Genomic DNA, 20,548 nt, shown 5'->3' with positions numbered 1-20,548 from the left:
TGTAACACAAATTCCACTTCATCCCCACCTTATCTCACAGGAAATTTTCATTGCCTAACTTAAAAGATGGTGCATCATAGCATCATTTAACAGATGAAAGGTTAAAGGTCTTTCAGGATGAGGAACTGTCAGTATAGTATTAAAATATAATAGGAATCTTAGGCAATAAACAGTATATTATGTTTCTAACACTCAAGCAGTCTACAAATAAATCTATTGATCATGTATATGAAGGAAGTGTGGGGACCTGGAAGGACATTTTCCTAGTGTTTCTGTAAATGGTTACATTCACACTGTTTTCCTGAAAAAATAATGTCTATCAGTTAAGCAAATATGCTACAAGTGCAAAGCTCTTTTAATTTTTCAAGTAGTAATTGACTTAAAAGTAATACCTAGCTTTTCCTGTATTCTTTTCTTAATGTAGAATATATATGTGTGTATGAAAGTATTTTCATACCTATTTACAAATACATATATATGAGCATTTATGCCAATGTATATATACCTGTATGTGTACATATACGTATGATACATTTATGTATTATATTTACAATAATATGTTTTATATATATGAGAGAAATTTATATATCAAATCCATATTTATAACTCATCTATAAATATTAATGTATTTCATACTGATAGATTATCTTGCAATTCACTCTGTAGCCCCTGTTGGCCTTAAAATCAAAACTTGCACAATCCTCTCCCTTTTGCCTTCTGGTTTTTGGATTATAGGGCCAATTTACCACATTCAGGTTAGAGGAAATGTTTGTAAAATAAGTTGCTTCATGTCTTTTAGTTGTGGATGGGGTTCCTAACCTAATTATTTGTAAGTGTTATTAGCATTTTAAACGAATGACAAATGGTTCTTCTTACATGATAGAGAATGTATGGCACCCATTGTTATAATTCTGGGCATGCTGGTCTGTTCATAAGAGTGGTTAGGATCAGAAATGATCCTGAGTGTTTATATGTATGCAACCTGCTAAAGAAAATCTGTGGACTGTAGAGAAATCTAAGGGCTTTTTTGTTTGTTTGTTTGTTTTCATTTGTATGACAGATATAACAGAATTAAGAATTTGTCTTATCTCACATGACATGTATGATTTACTAGATAAAATAATGGTGAAACATACTGGGATTCTAACGAGTCTGAGAGGATACTATTCTTACCTTCCACTAGTCCTTGAAAAAGTGAATCTGTGGTCTGTATATTACAGGGTTATTTGGAGGATGAAATGATGACAAAATACATTAGTTTACACAATGAACAGGTTATATTAAACACTCAATAGATAAAAGCTACTTTTATTGAAGTAACATATTATAGCCTTCACTGTAAATGCATGTAAATACATATCCAGTGCCCTCTTGGAGCCTAAAAACATAAGAGTAGGTTGTGTGTGTGTGTGTGTGTGTGTGTGTGTGTGTGTGTGTGTGTGTGTGTGATGTAATAATCATATGAACCAGAGTTGGAAAAGAGAAAACATTTATAAGGATAAAGACCATGGTTATTCCTCCTCCTCCCCCTCCCCTTCTGTAGGTCAATACCTCTAAATTCTAGGCAGAAAATAGAAAGAATACTTTGTGTAGGCACATAGCATTAGAAAAACTTCTGATGATACTGTTATTCTGTGAGGGTTACTATGGTTTATAGAGTTAGTGTTGCTCAGTTAATCATTGAAAATGACCTCTGCCTGATGTTCTGGTGACTTCCAGGAATATAAAAATAGCCTCAGAAGAGTTGACAAGTCAGCCATATTGTAATTATCACAATTTCTAATTATGGTAATGATATGAATTGGAATATATTTTGAAAATTTTGAATGTGAAATATGGATAAATCAAGAATGTATTTAGCCCACTTTTCTTAAAAATAGGTCACATTTCTGTAGTGTAGTGAGAAAATGGTCTGATCTTCAGAGATATAAAGTAAGTTAAAAATAGAGTATATTCTACTAAAAAATGCAAATTACTGTGAAAAGTATAGTTGTTTATTGCAAGGTGAGGACAATCAGAAAGTACAAGCTAAATATAAATAGCAGAAGCTGTAGTTTATTAGCAGGATCAAGATAGTTAACTCAGCTTCTGATCTGTTGATTTTTGGTTTATAAAATACATATCTACATGTATAAATGCATACACATTTCCACACACATACATATAAACAGATACATTGCACATATAGAACTATCTACATAGATGAATACACACTACACACACACACACAAATACACCCACAAACACCTTTTCACATGTCACCACACACATACATACATACATACATACATACATACATACATATATGCATACACACAAGAACTCCCAGATACATACAAATATATACATACACCTACCTATACATAAGCCTAGAAACATACACAGACGTACACAAATACACACAAATACATACATATACAGAAACATACCTACTAACACATTCATACAGACACACATACAGAAATCTGTTCCCTTACATACACATACACACATATTTACAAACACAGATTCTTGAACACTCAAATATACACACACAGGCAAAATAAATATGCAGATTACACATAAACCACATGCAAATATCCATATATACATAAAACATGTGTGTAATATAGACAAATGCACATATATTAAGTTAATAATTATATGATTTCATACATTAGCAATAAAAAATCAGTTTAACATTAATTAACATCTCATTGCTGTCAAGTGCTTTCAAAACTATCACTTGAACTCAAAGCAAAACCACAGGCCTTTACTCAGAAAAGTAGGAAGCTGAAATGCATGATGCTTTGGCTTATGTCAAAGAAAGAGTTAGTTTTTTTCTATGCTAAAGTGGCTTTGATAATGCGTCCAAAAGGTTTGATATTCACCGTCTCTGTTATCTCTGTCCTTGCGGCAGGAAATGTGTCCTTTTGACCTGCATTCATCTTAATCCACTTGTCATAGTGGAGCAGTCCTTCTTTTCACTGTTGGACTGAGCAGTTGTTTGCCTTTCAGTTTGCTGCTCCTATTTCCATATTGTTGGAAAAAATCACAAATGATGGAAAGGTTTTGATGTAGGAGCAAATGTGTATGATACTCTTCAGTGGCGTTTGCATAGTCGCGTGGCACTGCTGCTTAGAAATAATACATCGTCTTCCAGGTTCCACACTGAGGCAAAGGAATTAGCAATGGACGAATCAAAACAAGAACAAACCAGTATCCAGTTATTCCCACTCCAACCATTGCTTCCTCGGAAGTACTGCTGAGGGTGAGATGCGCGTTAAATGCCACAAGTATTGAAACGTCCTATGTCTATCAGATTGCTGAACCAAATACATTCATAAAAACTCCAAGGTGCAGTTTGCTGCGTGGATGTAGGATCATAATGATGAACATACCTACCAGGCAGGACCTCTGCTTGCCTTTACACGTGAATGGCAGCTACACACCGTGTGTCATCACTTTTTCATTCCAGCATCTGTGACAACATCATTGATTGACCATGACATGTTTTTAGACTGATTCCAGAGTCAGGTGAAGTGGAAAAAATGCATTTTTAACACTACTTCAGGGGGAAACTCAGAAATATTACAGGCAACATTATTTTTTTGTATTGAATTTGAATAGTTGAATGTTATGCAAAAGGGGTGGTTTAGGACAGAAATCAATATATCTACAGTGCGAAAATTATTCAGGATCAAAATGTGAGAAAGAAAATTTAAAATCTAGTAAAATAAAATCTATGTCTCTTCATTGTGCTTTACTGTGATCAGTCAGTTGCCTAACAGTCTACCATATTTACTTAATCCAATTTATTTCCTACAGTATTGACTATGCCTGACATACACATCAATCAACTGCCACACTAACCTTTTATTGTAAACCTTCTAATTTATTACAATTCTGCATCTAATCATTCAGGGGACCTATTTTCCTGTTAGAGATATTATAACAACTCTGTAAAACCACTGGGGTATGTTGCATCAGCATACTTACCTAAATTTGTGTCCGAGTAATTTGCTTTATATTAACTTTCAAATCTCAAAACTGAATTTTACATTTCATGGTACTCTAGAATTCAAAGAGAAATAAACATTCACAGAATGATGGAGTCCAGGGTATCAAGGATAGTAGTAGCAAAGAGAAAAATTAATTTTAATTAACAAAATACTTTTAGTTCTTAACCAAACTGCAGTAAACTTTGATAGTATACCCTAGGCTCGGCTAAATAATACAGTATGACTATATAGTAGCAGTAAATTATATACTATCATATGTTATATATAATATAATGCATAATGGACAAACATGTAAGATAATATGTAATATAATGTTAGTATGTAATATATAGATTAGCCCCAAATCAACTATTTGGTTATGGAAAGAAAGAGTACCTGGTATCTTCAGGCAATGAGTCTGGAAGAATGGTTTGTTCCTGCATTTTAACCACACTGAAAGTAGATCTGGAAACAGTTGCACAGCTTATGGTTAGCACACTTGGTCATCCATAGTGTTTGAAAAAAAATCAGTCTAGGGTTAGAAAATACATTTATCTGGATTTGAAAATTATTTCAATGGCACAACTTAAGGTTAGTGAAATTGGTCATCCCTACTATGTGAAAAAATGTTCAGTCTGAGATTAGCATACACTCTCATCTGGAATTGAAAAGAGATTGGCTACCAGTTATGGGTAGTATTTAAAGACATAGGGAGAGCAGCATGTGGGTGGATCTACGGAAGCAGCTGAAGAAATGCCAGTCTTTGTAATATCATTTACTCTCAAGAGAACATATAATACTGAATATGGATTAAATTCACAAGCAATCAAAATGACCACAGTCATATGATATCAGCCAGCTTCTTTTATTGGTTTACTTTAGTCTTGTCACAATTACTACTGGAGGTGGGGTTTAAAGCCAAGACAACAGGAATTATTATTGTACATAGGTCCTCTATCATGTGATTCAAGTCTGAGATAGTTACTTGTCTAACCAAACCACAACTTCAAGAAACAGAAGGCTGTGCTGAATTTCTAGTATCAAAGCATTGTTTACGTAACACCCATTTAATCCCATTTAATTGATTTTAAAGGATAGAATCAACTCCATTGGAATGAACACATTCTGGAATTGAGGTTTCTTTTTTCTTTATAGTGTCTTATCTTCTGAATATTTGCAGGAGGTTTGTGCGTTAGCTACTTTTGGGTCCCTGCTACAAAAATTCCCAGTAGAAATGACTTATGGGAGAAAAGGGTTATTTGGGCTCAACACTTTACCAAGCTAGTTACCAGAGTGAAGAATGCATTATGGCTTTGTCTGTGGCATGAGCACAAGGCTGTACTGTTCGTGTGAAAACAGTTTAGGGACTAAAGAGTCAAACTAGAAGAAGGCCGATGTTACAACCTTAAAATCCCCAAAGCATATTCATCCTCTAGGTACCAACTCTAAACACTCCACAGCCTCCCAAATTAGCAAGACAACTGAGAAGTGATCAAAACATGAGCTTGGAGAGGAAATTATAGGTTCAAAATTATGACAGCTTGGTTTGCATGTGTTTTACAGATTATAGTTAATTATATCAAGTGTGAAAGTTAATAAAGACTGGTAGCTAATGGGCTTTACAATCACATAGCTGTAGTCACATACCCCAAACCTGCAGACAGAACTATGAGGAACTCTCAAATTTGGTTACTCGAAGTGAGAAAACCCATGATAATTATGGCCTATAGCATTCCACGGGATGGAATCCTAAATTGAATAATAAGAAAATGAGCTGAGCACAAACATATAGCTCGGTATTTTCTGATTGTAGAGTCAACATAAACAGTGACCTCCACTTCTTGCTATGTTCACTTCTCCACTCGATGGACTATACCTCAAAGTGTGAACCTAGATAAATCATTATTTAGTAAATTGTTTTTGTCATGTATTTTATACTAGTAAAAGGTAAAATAGCTAATAGATATTACAACATTGTCTCTTAGTATGCAAAAATGTCCCCAATTTAAGAGCACTAGGTAGAAAACATTTTCTTGTATTGATTCTTTGAGTCAGGGAAGAGGAGGTACTTATTTGAGTAATTCTATCATATGAGGCTCTATTCATCATATTAGCCAGAGGTTCAGTCATTGAAAGAACTGGTGGCTTCTAAAGAAGCCAATTTCAACTGTCTTAAAACTGTCTAACTATACTTAGAGCTTAATCAACAGGAGTGAGGTCAAACCCAGTACTAGAAATATAGCCAACTACCACAGTCCTAGTAAGGTTGGAAATTTGAGAAGAATTTATTACTACTACTTTATTAGAAGAACGTAATTTCTAATTACATCCTAAATATATATCCTAGTTGTACTCACAAATAAGTGTAGCTCTCATCCTTCATCAAAGAAGATTCTCATTGCAAGACAGATAAAAATGGAAAACCACAACTTCAAAAAATATAGACGACTGGTCACAGGGTATATAGCACTGATGGATACAGCATGTATAAAACAACTCCTGTTCCTAAAATTCAGGGAACATGTAAGAAGAGGGAGTGGAAAGAATCTAAGAGCCAGACTAGGATGGCTGCTATGATTTTGTGTTTCTTGGAAATGTGAAGGAAGTTTCACAATAATTTAGCTACATAAATAAGGCTTTCCCAAAGATAATACAAATATGCTAATGTGGAAAGGGAAAATCTCATGGGTCCCCACTGATAGGCAAAAAATAAATATACACAATTAAGGAAAGATGTAAGCTGGAGAACTGTTCAACAAGTATGAGCCTACTAATTGATTATGTAATTCAAAATGGTAAGCCCTGAAACCACATACATAAACTAAATGGAGTCTGGGAGTTGTATTCATATCTTTGTCTCCCCTAAAACTAAGGAAAAATGTTTTTTGAGAGGGAGTTAAGATGGGTATGGGAGGATTTAGAAGTAGGAAATGGAATGAGAGAGAAATTATGTAACTATATTTTGAGTTGATTAAGAAAATGTGTCACAACCCTAAAATTCTATGTTTGTCTTTAAAGGTTCCAATTTGTAAATGACAGTAGTGCTGATAAGGTTGTTTGGGCATTATTGGGATATGGTGCCTGGCTTCTTTTGTGGAAAATAATCTACAGGTGAAAGGAGATGTTCAATTCAATAGCATCTCAAATAGCACTGTCATTTTCACCATCTAGTATTGATTATAAAGTTTAGTCAAATTAGTGTAAACTGAGGCTGCAAAGGTCAGAAATAAAATTGGAATAGAAATCAGGGAGCATAATCTTTGAGGCTCCTGTACAAGAGAATCAACTTGTCCTTTGTTGTGTCACACAATACACTCAAGTCTAAAATAAGTTGAATAAAATGAAAACCCAAAAATGAACCCACACACCTATGGTCACTTGATCTTTAACAAAGGAGCAAAAATCATCAATGGAAAAAAAATAGCATTTTCAACAAACAGTGTTGGTTCAACTGGCAGTCAGCATATAGAAGAATCCAAATCGATCCATTATTATCTCCTTGTTCAAAGTTTAAATAAGTTCAAGTGGATCAAAGACCCCCACAAAAAACAGATACACTGAAACTAATAGAAGAGAAAAAGGAGAAGAACCTTGAACACACAGGCACACAGGAAAATGTCCTGAAAAAAAAAACACTAATGGCTTATGTTCTAAGATCAAGAATTGACAAATGGAACCTCATAAATTGCAAAGCTTTTGTAAGGCAAAGGATACTGTCAATAGGACAAAAAGGCAACCAACAGATTGAGAAAAGATCTTTACCAATCCTACATCTGAGAGAGGCCTTATATCCAATAAATACAAAAAAACTCAAGAAGTTAGACTCCAGAGAACCAAATAACCCTACTAAAAATGGGGAAAGGAGCTAAGAGAGGATTCTCAACTGAGGAATATTTATGACCAAGAAGTACCTGAAGAAATATTGAACATCTTTAGTCATCAGGGAAATGCAAATCAGAACAACTCTGAGATTTCCCTTCACACTAGTCAGAATGACTACGATCAAAAACTAAAGTGACAGCAGATGCTAGCAAGGATGTGGAGAACGAGGAACACTCCTCCATTGTTGGTGGGATTGCAAGCTAGTAAAACCACCCTGGAAATCAATCTGGCTGTTCCACTGAAAATTAGACATAGTTCTACCTGAGTACCTAGCTACGCAACTGCTGGGAATATACCCAAAAGATGCTCCAACATATAACAAGAACACATGCTCCACTATGTTCATAGCAACCTTATTTGTAATAGCCAGACTCTGGAAAGAACCCAGATGTTCTTCAACAGAGGAATGGATCAGAAAATGTGGTACATTTATACAATGGAGTACTACTCAGCTATTAAAAGCAATGACTTCATGAAATTCTTAGACAAATGGAGGGAATTAGGAAATATCATCCTGAGTGAGGTAACTTGATCACAGAAGAACACACATGATATGCACTCATTGATAAATGGATATTAACCCCAAAGCTCAGCACACCCAAAATACAATCCACAGATCACATGAAGCTCAAGAAGAAGGAAGACTGAAATGTGTATGCATCAGTCCTTCTTAGAAGGGGAAACAAAATATTAATGGGAGGAAATGCAGAGAGTGAAGGAAAAGCTACCCAGGGAATATCTTACTTGGGGATTCCATATACAGTCACCAAACATAGTCACCTTTGCTAATGCAAAGAAGTGTTTGCTGGTAGGAATTTGATATGGATGTCTCCTGAGAGGCTCTTTCTGAGCCTCTCTGATACAGATGAGGATTCGTGCAACTAACCATCAGACTGAACATGGAGACCCCATGGAATAGTTAGAGAGAGGAGTGTAGGAGCTGAAGGGGTTTGCAATCCCATAGGAAGAAGAACAACAATACCAACTAACCAGAGCCCCCTTCCAGTGCTAGCAAGGACTAAACCACCAAACAAAGAGTATACATGGAGTGCATACCAAGTGTGTTTTCCAGTGATTGAGTAACCTCACTCAGGGTGATTTTTTCTAGTTCATTCCATTTGCCTATGAATTTCATGAAGTCATTGTTTTTGATAGCTGAGTAGTACTGGATCCATTGTGTAGATGTACAACATTTTTTGAATCCATTCCTCTGTTGAAGGACATCTGGGTTCTTTCCAGCTTCTGGCTATTATAAATAAGGCTGCTATGAACACAGTGGAACATGTGGATAATAGCCAAAAATCTCAAATTACCAAAGATGCAATCCACAGACCACAGGAAGCTCAAGAAGATGGATGAATGATAAGCAGATGCTCCCACTCCTTTTTAAAATGGGGAAAATATTCATAGGAAGGGATATGGAAACCAAGTTTAGAGCAGCAACTCAAGGAATGGCCATTCAGAGCCTGACTCACATGTAGCCCATATATATACAGCCACCAAAACAAGATAAGATTGATGAAGCTAGAAAATACATGCTGAAAGGGACAGGATATAGAGCTCTCCTGAGAGACACATCCAGAGCATGTCCAATACAGAGGCCGATGCTAGCAGCAAACCACTGAACTGAGAATAGGACCCCCTTGGGGGGAATTAGAGGAAGTATTGAAAGAACTGAAGGAGCTTGCAACCCAATAAAAACAACAATGCCAACCAACCAGAGCTTCCAGGGACTAAATCACTACCAAAAGACCATACATGGACTGACCCAGGGCTCCAACTGCATATGTAGCAGAGAATAGCCTTGTTGGGGGACTAGGGGAAGGGGAAGCCCTTGGTCCTGCCAAGGTTGGACCCCTAGTGCAGGGAAATATGGGGGGCAATAAGGGAGATGTATAGGGGGAATACCCGTACGGGGGAGGTGAAGGGGAAGGAATGGGGGCTTATGGACAGGAAACTGGGAAGTGGAATAACGTTTGAAATGTAAGTAAAGAAATATATCTAATAAAGAATTAAAAAAAAGAATATGAACCTTGCCAAACAAATGCTGTGAAATGAACTTATTCTCAATATCAAATCAATTGGAGTGAAGAAAAAATATCATTATCGAAACTCAAAAAAAAAAAAAAAAACGAGTACACATGGAGGGTCCCATTGCTCCACCTGCATATGTAGTAGAGGACATCATTGTCTGGCATCGGTAGGAGGAGAAGCCCTTCATCCTGTGAAGGTTCTTTTCACCAATGTAGAGAATTTCCAGGGTGTTGAGGTGGGAATGCATGGTTGAGAGGGGGGAGATCCTCAGAGAAGCAGGAGGGGTAGGATGGGAGAGGTGGGGAACAGGAAAAGGAAATAAGATTTGGAATGTAAATACATAAACTGTAAAATAAAAAAATGAAACCAAAAAAAGAAAAAAAAACAAAAGCAAAACAAAGATCTCATTTGAGCACTTACGTTCTAATAGTGCCACTCTAACCAACCAGGGGCCAGTGTGTACCCATTCAACTGTGGTGCTTTACAAATTACTAGAATACATAGATCCCCAGCCAAGGGTGAACAATCACTGCTTCATAGTAAAATGTGGGGAGATTTGTACTGCACATTTCTACAAATTTAGTGACTAAGTTTCTAGACTTTTACTGTTAAAAAGACTCTTTTTCTCTTTGAAGTGCTTTGGTCAAAGATCAAGTCATTTTTCTTGTGTTCTATTTCTGGGCTTTCAGTTCTAGAATTGATTTTGATCTTGATTTCTTTTGATCTGTGGGTCTATCTTTACACCAATATAACCTTGATTGCCATATCTGTTAGAATAATACTGGAAATCATGTTGAATAAGTCCTCTGAATTTGTTTCCCTCAAATGTGCTACTCTAGACCTTGAACATTTCATACAACTTTATAAAATTAATAAGTTAGTCCCAGTAAAAACCACTTCCCATTGTACCATGAGTGTCATGAGTCACAAATTAACTGGGAGAACATTAATAGCTGTCTTCAGCAAATGATATTCATTGTTAACTCGACTAAATTTTGGATCACCATGGAAACACAACTCTGGGTGTGTCTGTGAAGGTGTTTTCAGGAAGATTTAATGGAGGAGGGAAGATCCAATATGAATATGAAAAACACAGTTTGATAGGCTCTGTTCTCTGAATAAAAACAATGAATGGAGATAAATATGAGCATCCATCATTCTCTGCCTTCTTCTTGAAGAGCAACCAGGTTTCTGGCACACATGTTGCCATGTCTTCCCTTTCACTATTGACTATTCCCCTTCGTACTGATTGTAAGCCAAAACAAGATCCTTTTACTCAAGTTTCTTTTGTCAGGATTTCATCACAGTCATGAGAGAAGTACATAATTGAGTTGATTTCTCTAATACAAAGTAAATCTAAAATTTGCACCAAAATTTTTCAGTAGTAGGTGCCCTTAAGAATAACTGATTTTGGTGGGGAAACACCCACCAACCAAAGATCATAGAGGGGCTGATCAGAGACCCCTGCACATATGTAGCAGAGGCCTGCCATATCTGGTCTCAGTGGGAGAGGAAGCCCCTATTCATGCAGAGACTTGTTATACCAGCATGAGGGAATACCTGAGAGGTAGGAGGCTACCTTCTCATAGGTGAAGAATAGGGGGTAGGGGGAAGAACTCTACCAGAGGGGGAGCATGTGGAATGTAAATAAATAAATAATAATAAAATAGAATAGCTATGCTTACTGTGAGATGAGAACAAGAGAGGGTAATGAGGAAGTGAATATGATCAAAATATAATATATATAAATGTATATATGCATATTATATCGTAATAGAATCTACTAATATGCAGAGTTGGTGTGTTTTATCTCAGGAAATGTGAAGGCTTCAAATAGGAGTGGATACAGCATCTCACTGTATTATATAAATTTGAGGTCAGCATGGGATATATATATATATATATATATATATATATATATATATGTATTAAAGTTCAAGCTCACTATCAAGTTACATTGTGAAACCCTGTTTCAAAATACATAAATAGGAACAATAGTTCAAGATACAATACAGTACACAATACAGGTTTGGGTAACGAATCAAGTGACCAGTAATATGTTCATTAGAGAGCAGTTTTCTGACCATAGAGAATTTGCCTTAGATAAATACCTCAATATGCTAAGACTATATGGTTGTCTCAAATAATTAATTTTTGCCATAACAATAAATGAAAAGATAATACAAAATAAGAATAATATTGAAAGTCATGTGCAATCATTTTACCAACCATTATTTTCTACATTGGTAAGAAAATAAGCAAGACACTGTAACATCAAGTGATAAGTATGGTATTCCCAAGTCTGTAATATGCATCCTCTTATAACAACTATTTTTATGTTTTTTCTTTTATTCAATATTTTCTTTATTTACATTTCAAATGTTACTCCCTCTCCTGGTTGGTTTCACCTCCAACAACCCCCATGCCATCCCCCATCTCTTTGCTTTTATGAGGATGCTTCCCCAAACACACACACACACACACACACACACACACACACACACACACACACACCCTCCTACCTTCCCACCCTGGCATTACCCTACACTTGGGCATCAAGCCTTCACAGGATCAAGGGCATCTCCTCCCATGATGCCCAGCAAAGCCATCCTCTGCTTCATATGCAGCTGGATCAATTGGTTGTTCCATGTGTACTCTTGTTGGTGGTTTAGTCCCTGGGGGCTCTGAGGGGTCTGGTTGGTTGATACTGTAGTGCTTCCTATGAGGTTGCAAACTCCTTCAGCTCCTTCAATCCTTTCTCTAATTCCTTCATTGGGGACCTAGTTCTCAGTCCAATGGTTGGGTGCCAGCATCCTCCTCTGTATTTGTCAGGCTCTGGCAGAGCTTTTTATGTGACATCTATATCAGGCTCCTGTCAGCATGCACTTCTTGGCATCCTCCATGGTGAGAGTATATAGAATGGATCTCCAAGTGGGACAGACTCTAGATGTCCTTTCTTTCAGTTGTTACTCTGCATTTTATGTCAGTATTTCCTTCTGTGAGTATTTTGTTTCCCCTTCTAAGAAGGACTGAAGCATCCACATTTGGTCTTTCTTTTTCTTGAGCTTCATGTGGTCTGTGGGTGATATCATTGGATATTCGGAGCTTTGGGGCTAATATCCACTTATCAATGAATGCATACAATGTGTGTTCCTTTGTGATTGAATTACCTCACTTAGGATGATATTTTCTAATTCCATCCATATGCTTAAGAATTTCATGAAGTCATTGTTTTTAATAGCTGAGTAGTACTCCATTTTGTAAATGTACCTCATTTTCTGATCCATTCCTCTGTTGAAGAACATCTGGGGTTTTTCCAGATTCTGGCTATGAAAAATACAACTGCTATGAACATAGCAGAACATGTGTTCTTGTTATATGTTGGAGCGTCTTTTGTATATATGACGAGCAGTTGTATAGTTGGGTCCTCAGGTAGTACTATGTCTAATGTTCAGTGGAACAGCCAGACTGATTTGCAGAGAGGTTGTACCAGCTCGAGATTCTACCAGCAATGGAGTAGTGTTGCCCTTTCTCCACATCCTGGCCAGCATCTGCTGTCACTTGAGTTTTTGATCTTAGAGGTCCTGAGTGGTGTGAGGTAGACTCTCAGGGTCGTTTTATTTGCATTTTCCTGATCTCTAAGCATGTTGAACATTTCTTTAGGTGCTTCTAAGCCATTTAAGTTTCCTCAGTTGAAAAATATGTTTGGCTATGCTCCCCATTTTTAGTAGGGTTATTTGCTTCTTTGGAGTCTAATTTCTTGAGTTTTTTGTATATATTGGATATTAGCCCTCAGATGTAGGATTAGTAAAGATCTTTTCCCAATCTGTTGGTTGCCTTTTGACCTATTCACAGTCTCCTTTGCCTTACAAAAGCTTTGCAATTTTTTGAGGCCCCATTTTTTGATTCTTGGCCTTAGAGTATAAGCCATTAGTGTTTTGTTCAGGAAAATTTCCCCTGTTCCCATGTGTTAAAGACTCTTCCTCACTTTCTCTTCTAGTAGTTTCAGTGTTTCCGGTTTTATGTGGAGGTCCATGATCCACTTGATCTTGAGCTTTGTACAAGGAAATAAGAATGCATCAATTTGCATTCTTCTCCATGCTGACTGTCAAATGAACCAGCACCATTTGTTGAAAATGCTGCCTCTTTTCAACTTTTTCTCTTTTAAATATAAGGGAAGAACTGACTAGTGACACCTATATTCTGCCACTCTTTGAGAGAATGTAAATCTTCCTTTCAAAGCCTCTTCATTTATTGAATGTGCTTTCTTTTTTTCCATTATATAGTTTTGGCCTCTTTGTTAAAGATCAAGTGTGCATAAGGGTGTGGTTTTATTTCTTGGTCTTCAATTCTATTCCGTTGATCAATGTGTTATGTCTGTACCAATACTGTGCAGTTTTTTTTTTATCACTTATGCTTTGCAGTAGAGGTTGAGGTCAGGATTGGTGATTCCGATAACAATTCTTTTTTTTTTTTTTTCCAGAGCTGGGGATCGAACCCAGGGCCTTGCGTTTGCTAGGCAAGCGCTCTACCACTGAGCTAAATCCCCAACCCCTACAACAATTCTTTTATTGTTAAGGTTTATTTTTGCTGTTCTGTGTGTTTTGCCTTTCCAGATGAATTTGAGAATTTCTCTTTCCATGTTTTGAAGAATTATGTTGGGATTTTGATGGGGATTGCAATGAATCTGTAGATTGCCTTTGGTAGGATGGCCATTTTTACTTTGTCATACATGAGCAGGAAGATCTCTCCATATTTGAGATCTTGAATTTCTTTCTTGAGACACTTGAAGTTCTTGTCATACAGATCTTCCCCATGTTTGGTTAGAGTTACTCCAAGATATTTTCTATCATCTGTGGTTATTCTGAAGGAGGTTGCTTCCCTACCTTCTTTCTCAGCCTATTAATCATTTATATAATGAAGACTATGATTTACTTGAGTTAATATTATATTTGTCCATTTTGCTGAAGTTGTTTATCAGCTGGTAAAGTTTTCTGTTAGAAATTTTGGGGTCACTTATGTATTCTATCTAACTGTGTGTCTTTATATAGAAAAATGAAAATAGATCCATATTGTAACCTTGCATAAAATGCAAGACCAAATGGATCAAGGACCTCAACGTAAAACCAGATACACTCAATCTAATAGAAGAGAAAGTGGGAAAGAGCCTTGAACTCATTGGCACAGAGGGGAATTTCCTAAACGGAATTCGAATGGCTTACACTCTAAGATCAAGAATTGATAAATGGGACCTCATGAAACAGGAAAGCTTCTGTGAGGCATAGGACATAGTCAATAAGAAAAATCAGCAACATACAGATTGGGGAAAAATCTTTACTAACCTACATCTGATAGAGGGCTAATATCCAAAATATATAAAGAACTCAAGAAGCTAACCACCAAAACAGACAGACAACTCAATCAAAATACAGTGTATAGAATAAATCAATAATTCACAATAGGGGGAATTTTGAATGTCTGAGAAGCACCTAAATAAATGTCCAAAGTCTTTAGTGATCAGAGAAATTCAAATCAAAATGACCATGAGATTCTATCTTACACCAGTCAGAATGGCAAAGATCAAAATATCAGGTGACAACACATGCTGGTGAGGATATGGAGAAATAGGAACACTCCTCCATTGCTGGTGGGATTGCAAACTGCTACAACCACTCTGGAAATCTGTTTGTAGGTTTCTCAGAAAATTGGAAATAGATTTACCTAAACACCCAGCAATACCACTCTTAGGAATATACCCAAAAGATACCCCATCATGCCCCTGTTCCACTATGTTCATAGCAGCCTTATTTGTGATACACAGAAGCTGGAAATAACCTAGATGTCTGACAACAGAAGAATGGATACAGAAAATGTGGTTCATTTATACAATGGAATAATTCTCAGCTATTAAGAACGAAGGCATCCTGAGTTTTGCAGGCAAATGGATTGAACTAAAAAATATCCTGAGTCAGGTAACTCAGACCCTAAAGGATATACACGGTATGTTCTCATTAATAAGTGGATATTAGCCAAAAAAAGTACAGAAGACCCAGGATACAGTCCACAGAACTCAAAAAGTTAAACAATCTGAAGGGCCCAAGTGAGGATGTCTCAATCCTACTTGGGAAGGAGAAAAAAGCAATCACAAGGCTTGGGAGAGGGGAGAAGGACAGGAAAGGGAAAAGGGGTGGGGGTAGATCACAAGAACATGATCTAGTACTGGATGGGGGAAAAGGACTGAAGCCCTGAGGGCCAGCAGATATAATGGAAACAGAAGGAAGGAGGTTGGGAGGACCCTCCAGAATGTACCAGAGACCTGGGAAGTCAGAGACTCCCAGGACTCAAAGGGGTGGGGGTGGGGGGTAGATGAAATACCCTACAGTGGGGAGAAGGAACTTGTAAAGCCCACCTCCAGCAGAAAGACAGGGCATCAAGTGAGGGATGTGGATGCTATACCAGTCAAAACTCTGACCCATAATTCTTCCTGTCTGAAGAAATGTAGGGATGGAATGGAGAAGAGCCTGAGGAAAGAACATCCAGAGACAGGCCCAAAGTGGAATCCAGCTCAAAGGGAGGCCCCAAGACCTGACACTGTTACTTTGACTCTCAGGCACTCACAAAAAGGAACATATTGTGGCTACCCTCCAAAACACCCAACAAGCAGCCTAAAGAATAAGATGTAGATATGTGCACCAAAACAATGAACAAAAACTGCTGACTGCTCTGATTGAATTAGGAAAAAGCTAGAGGAAACTGAAGAGGAGGGCAACCCAGTAGGAGGACCAGCAGTTTCAATTAACCTGAACCTCAGAGATCTCTCAGACACTGGACCACCAACCAGGAAGCATCCAACAGCTGAGCTGAGGCCTCCAACACATATACAGCCGAGGACTTCTCGGTCTGAGTTCAGTCACAGAAGATGCACCTAACCCTCAAGAGCCTGGAGTCCACAGGAAGTTTAGAGGCCTGGTGGGGTGGGGACATTCTTCTGTAGACTTGGGGGAGTGGAGTGTGGAGAGGAGCTATGGGATGTGGAACGGTCGGAGGGTAGATCGTGAGGGGAATAAAATTTGGAGTATAAAATTAAAATGAGAGGAAAAAAATTCTCTTCATTTTTAAAAGATAAATTTTATTTCTAACTCCTTCCTGAGTCCAGTAGAATAAAACACACTTTGATTTGCCAAAATAGATAGAAATATGTTGAGTTCAAAAGGTTCAAAAGGGATTGATTGGGGAGATAATCACACGGTTTTATGATTAGCTGTAAATTTTGTGGTTATAGAATTTCAGGACAAAGTGCTAGCTCAGCATATTGAAGTTGGACTCTTGAAGTCACTTTGCTCAATATTACAGAATATGGTAGAGAATGTTATTACCCAAGAGAGAACCCTAACTTGAGACGAGTTCTGTCTGCTTTATTTCTATCTACAGAGGGGTTGCCTCTACGCAGAGCCACTCATCCTAATGTGAGAAACTTTCCTTGCTGCTTCTTGAAACAACATAAATTATCGCTCACTGTGTGCCTCTCAAACTTCTTAACAATGTGACTTTTTAATATATTTCCTCATGTTGTAGTAACCCCTATCATAAAATTACTTAGTGGGTACTTTATAACTGTAATTTATTACTGTTATGAATAATAATGTAAATATTTGATTTGCAGGATACTTGAGATGAGACTCAATGGATAAAGACACACACAGGTTGAGAACCACTTACTCAGAACATCTAAATCCTACCTGTTGTTCAATGGCATGCTCAGACCCCTTACATTTTGTGACAGTATCTTATTGCCTCTTTTTCCCTTCTTTTTTCTTTTTTTAAATTGGATATTTTATTTATTTACATTTCAAATGTTATCCCATTTCCCGGTTCACCCTCTGCAAACCCCCTATCCTATACCCCCTCTCCCTGCTTCTATGAGGGTGTTCCCCACCCATCCACCCACTCTCACCTCACCAACCTGGCATTCCCCTACACTGGGGCATCAAGCCTTCACAGAAGCAAGGGCCTCTCCTCCCATTGATGCCTGACAAGGCCATTATCTGCTGCTATGCAACTGGAGCCATGGGTCCCTCCATGTGCATTCTTTGTTGATGGTTTAGTCCCTGGGAGCTCTGGTGGGGTCTGGTTGGTTGATATTGTTCTTCCTATGGGGATGCAAACCCTTTCAGCGTTTATGGCCTCTTTTTCTTCTTCTTCTTCTTCTTCTTCTTCTTCTTCTTCTTCTTCTTCTTCTTCTTCTTCTTCTTCTTCTTCTTCTTCTTCTTTTTTTTGCTCATTTGGATTCTAAGGTGTTTTGATGGAATATCTAAATTGGTTAGCTTTATTAGATTCTAGGAACTATATTCTTTTAATTAGCATCCCAATGACCAGAATTTTTTATATACCTATGGAAATATGCTTGAGAAAGGTACCAGATCATTTCATGGATAAATCTTATCCAAGAGAGTCCAATAGAAACATACAAGAAGAACAAGTGTGTGGAAATAATAGCAGTAGTTTATATTTCTTTTCTTTATCAAAGTTTCATGGCTAAGATTCTTAAATTAAATCAATTAGTGTGGTACTTGGCCATTAACATGTGATCTAGATGCTAGACAGTTTTATAAATGAGCATTGGAAAAGGAAACATGAAGATTATACTAAACAACAAGCGTGGGTTGTATTTTAACATAGATAACATTAAATATAGTGTATATTTATTGAAATGTTCAATAACACTAATGAACACTAATGTTCAAATGAACACTAATTAAAATAAAGTCAACCATTAGGCTTGATATTTTCAGCTCTAAGTAAATAAAAATATAGGGCAATATTTAGTTTTTTTTTATTTTTTGGTAATTTAGTTCATGAATATAATCTATTTAAATTACCTGACTTGCCTCAGAACACAGGCTTTTTGTGTCTAGATTTTAAATATTTTTCTTTATGATTACCTAAGTTTCCTAGGGACCTATTTTGAATGATATGTAATTTTATTTTATTTGGTAAATAAACTATAATTTCTTTAATCAATCAAGCATTTTAGTAATATAGCTAGCATCACCATAGTCATACTTTTCTATAAAGGTATTTTTAGAATATTGATTTTAGGGGAAATGTCAAGGTGATATCCGATTTCTAGATATTTATTTATTGTCTTGGCTTAAGCTGTCACCTCATAGAGATTGTTCACAAATAAACAATCTGAGGTAAATCCTATGTTAGGAAAGTTTTTCTTTCTGGAGGGCTGCATAGTATTATGGATGTATTTCCACTGGTTGAAGCTCTAGATTGTGAATCTTTCACAGATTAATGACCACTTGACTCTACAGGGCCCTGTTGCTACCCTGTGGAAGCGGCTTCTTGATTTTGCAATTTTTCTCTTTCATTTTCTGCTAATCTTTCCCCATCGCTCTGTCGCATTCAATTCGTGCTTCATGCTTCTTTTGGAATCAATACACAAAATTCTTCCCCACTTACATTTCTAAATTTTCTTTTTTCCTTATTTTTTTCTGAATTCTAGAGAGAGAATTTTATTTTTTTAACATTTTTCATTTTTACATAACCTTTAAAATATAAGGTAAGGAACTGATTTTTATCTAGTTGTATTACTAATACAGAAAAACATATGGGGTGGAATTTGGATCAGCAAGCAATAATTATAAATATTGATCCACTACATGACCCAAGTTAAAGATGTTCCAAATATATTAAAATGCACCAAAATCAATATTAAAATACCATGTGGATAAAAACAAAAATGAATAAATGAAAGTCATAAAAACATCAGAGAATGCTCGCCCATCATTGCCACTCTCTAAGCCTTTGCAGAGATTTCGGGGCTTATGTGAGCACCACTGACTGAACTAAGTATATATTATTGTCAATACTGATTTTTGAGATACACCATAGTTCGTTAACTATATTAAATATGATATCTAATTTCTAAATTTCCACTTAGGTGGAACATTAGATCCTCAACATCTGCATTTTCATTTCCTCTCACATGGCCCCATCTTCACTAGTGACTCAAAGCCATTTTAAGATGTGCAGTTGCTCTCTGGAGTTTTGGACATTTCCTCTTTGTCATATATTTGTTATCATCCCTAGCTCTCTTCTTTCATGAATGGGTACCTTACTCTATCTCCCAGGAAGTACATTTTGATACAATCATCTCTACTTAAACCCTGTACCTTGGTCCTTCACTTTTGATGCTGCATTGTTTCCAGTATAAATCTATGCCTGTTTTCCCATTATTTATCTCTTGTCTTGGCTAAAGCTGTAACCTCATAGAGGTTACAAACTGATACTTACTCTTTAGCATCTGGTTTTTGCCCCTCTGTTGGCTACTTTCTTTATTTTCTATAATTACCTCATTCCCGTTCTTTAAGTATATTTTCTTGTTTCCCATTTTAATATTGAAATTTAATACTTTAAAGCTGTAGAGGTTAAAAACTATGACTTATATATATATATATATATATATATATATATATACACATAAGTGAATTATATATATATATACATATATGTATCACCTGTTTTAATGTAGCAGGCAAATAATGTTTGTAATATTTCAAGTGGTTGAAACAAACTGTGGAAAGAATTTTATTAATGTAAAATATTTTGAAATCCAAATTATGTTCATAAATGAAAATTTATTT

The sequence above is a fragment of the Rattus norvegicus genome, chromosome 3, assembly GCF_021556685.1.
Source record: "Rattus norvegicus strain SHRSP/BbbUtx chromosome 3, alternate assembly SHRSP_T2T, whole genome shotgun sequence".
In the NCBI taxonomy this organism is placed as follows: Eukaryota; Metazoa; Chordata; class Mammalia; order Rodentia; family Muridae; genus Rattus; species Rattus norvegicus.
Note: the sequence above shows the minus strand (reverse complement) of the source record.